We start from the raw sequence: 3,122 nt of genomic DNA on the forward strand, positions 1-3,122 counted from the left end.
AGAGACATAATTGACTGCATTGATCTCAGTAGCTACGCCCCCCTACAGAATTTAAGGAACCTAAAGGAGCATGAGTCATATATTCTGCCGAACGTCGTTCTTGCCAAGGTTGTATGTCTTTTTTCAACCTACTCAAGTCCAAACCGTTAGGACCCCTTAAAGGTTCTAACCAGGGAGCACGCAGATCCCAAAAACGCATTGTTTCTCCTCCAAAAATAACTTCTCCAGTCGGAGAACGCATTAAGTATTTACCTAAACCTGTAGGTCCTTGAGCAGACCCCACATTAGCTCCAAGACGTTGGTCTCTAACTAGAAAAGTAAATGCTTGAGCTTGAGAAGCTTCTGGCCCCGTCGGCCCATAAAACTCACTAGGGTAAGCGGTATTATTAAACCAGACAAAACAACAAGCAATGAAACCACAAACAGATAAAGCAGCTAAACTATAAGACAAGTAAGCCTCCCCAGACCATACAAGTGCGCGGCGAGCCCATGCAAAAGGCTTGGTTAAGATATGCCAGATTCCACCAAATATACAAATGGAACCTAACCATACATGCCCTCCAATTATATCTTCCAAATCGTCCACACTAACAATCCATCCTTCTCCCCCAAAGGGAGATTTTAGTAAATAACCAAATATAACACTTGGGCTAAGAGTCAAGTTTGTAATTTTTCTTACATCCCCCCCTCCCGGAGCCCAGGTATCATATACGCCCCCAAAATAGAGAGCCTTGAATACTAGAAGAAAGGCACCTACACCTAACAAAATTAAGTGAATACCCAAAATGGTGGTCATTTTATTTCTATCTTTCCATACATAACCGAAAAAAGGAAAAGATTCTTCAAGAGTTTCGGGTCCCAGAAGTGCATGATAAATACCGCCAAAGCCCAAAACTGCAGAAGAAATTACGTGAAGTACTCCAGATACAAAGTATGGAAAGGTGTCTATAACTTCTCCCCCAGGACCTACCCCCCATCCTAAAGTGGCTAGGTGGGGAAGTAAAATTAATCCTTGTTCATACATGGGCTTTTCAGGTACAAAATGGGCCACTTCAAATAAGTTCATTGCTCCGGCCCAGAATACGATTAATCCGGCATGGGCTACATGAGCTCCCAATAGTTTACCAGATAAATTGATAAGTCGGGCATTCCCGGCCCACCAAGCGAAACCGGTGGTTTCTTGGTCACGACCAGCTAAAGCTAAAGTTCCATTAAAGAGCGTTTCCACGTGGTAGAACCTCCTCAGGGAATATAAGGTTTTCATGAGGCTGATCTTGAGCCGCCATCCAAGCACGAATACCTTCGTTTAAAAGAATATTTTTAGTATAGAAAGTCTCAAATTCCGGATCTTCCGCTGCACGGATTTCTTGGGAAACGAAGTCATAGGCACGTAGGTTCAAAGCTAGACCGACTACTCCAAGAGCACTCATCCATAAACCAGTTACCGGTACAAATAACATAAAGAAATGTAACCAACGTTTATTGGAAAAAGCAACCCCAAAGATTTGTGACCAAAAGCGGTTAGCGGTGACCATTGAATAAGTTTCTTCGGCTTGAGTTGGGTTAAAAGCACGGAATGTATTTGCACCATCACCATCTTCAAATAAAGTATTTTCTACAGTAGCACCATGAATAGCGCATAGCAGAGCCGCGCCCAGTACACCGGCGACTCCCATCATATGAAATGGGTTCAATGTCCAATTATGAAACCCTTGGAAAAAGAGGATGAATCGAAATATAGCGGCTACACCAAAACTAGGCGCAAAGAACCAACCAGATTGACCTAGTGGATAAATTAGGAAGACAGAAACAAAAACAGCAATGGGACCAGAGAATGCGATTGCATTATAAGGTCGCAATTGAACAGATCGAGCAAGTTCAAATTGACGTAACATAAAACCTATTAATGCGAAAGCGCCGTGGAGAGCAACAAAAGCCCACAGACCACCTAATTGACACCAACGAGTAAAATCTCCTTGTGCTTCAGGACCCCACAGTAACAACAAAGAATGCGCTAAACTATTAGCAGGAGTAGAAACTGCAGCGGTTAAAAAATTGCAACCTTCTAAATAGGAACTGGCCAACCCATGAGTATACCATGAAGTTACAAAGGTTGTACCTGTGAACCAACCCCCTAAAGCGAAATAGGCACAAGGGAAAAAGCAATAGACCAGACCAACCTACAAAAACGAAGCGGTCCCTCCGTAACCAGTCATCCATAATATCAAATAAATCTTTTTCGTCTTTGGTAAATTTACCAAGGGCTATAGTCATAGCGATCCTCCTATTCATCTACTTCAACCATTTCCGAACACCTTAATGTTATATATTTTGATGTTATATATTATGGCATTTTCAGGGCGCTCGAAATTCTATCATTTGTTTATGATTTGATTTCTCGCGCACTGCCCCATAAAATTGAACCCTTAGAATTTCATTTAATTGGTTTCGAAGATCAAAATATTTGATTTTATTGGTCCTTACTTAGGTAAACGCATCAACTCAATTTGTTTCTTCCTTGCTATTAGTTTATTAATAAGTATAAGTAGTTGAATCTAAATCATGAATTGTCGGATGATTCATTATTCAGATAAAGAAATCTTTTTTTTTTTTGCGGGTATTAAATACTTGTCTATTAAATACTATAGTATCAACTATTGTTATTTTCCTTTTATACCCTTTTTTTAGTTGACGGGTTGAAGCAAAAAGGAAACTTTGAATATTTTTTTCTATTTTCTTTGATATCTATATGTACATGCCCTTATGTATCTGTAAAAAAGGGGGAAAACTTCTTATTTTTATTTAATTCAATACAATATTTAAATAAAATTATAGGAAACTGTAAATGAGAGTTTCTTTCTCTAGGCAGGAACGCAATATATTTCCTATGAAATATATAGAAACAAGAAGATTCAATAAGAGATATCGACGGATTTCCTAATAAAAAAATATGAAATAAAAAAAAAATCTACTGTTTAATTTTAATCTCTATCGAATTTGAATATCAGAATAGTGGATATAGTCATGATTCGATGGGTTAGGTCCACTTACTTTTTCTTTTTTTTTTGTCGATTTCTAATCTATCAAAAAATCGAAAAAAAAAAGAATATATATTTAGCGAT

The sequence above is a fragment of the Camelina sativa genome, chromosome 8, assembly GCF_030686135.1.
Source record: "Camelina sativa cultivar CO46 ecotype springtype chromosome 8, ASM3068613v1".
Classification (NCBI taxonomy): Eukaryota; Viridiplantae; Streptophyta; class Magnoliopsida; order Brassicales; family Brassicaceae; genus Camelina; species Camelina sativa.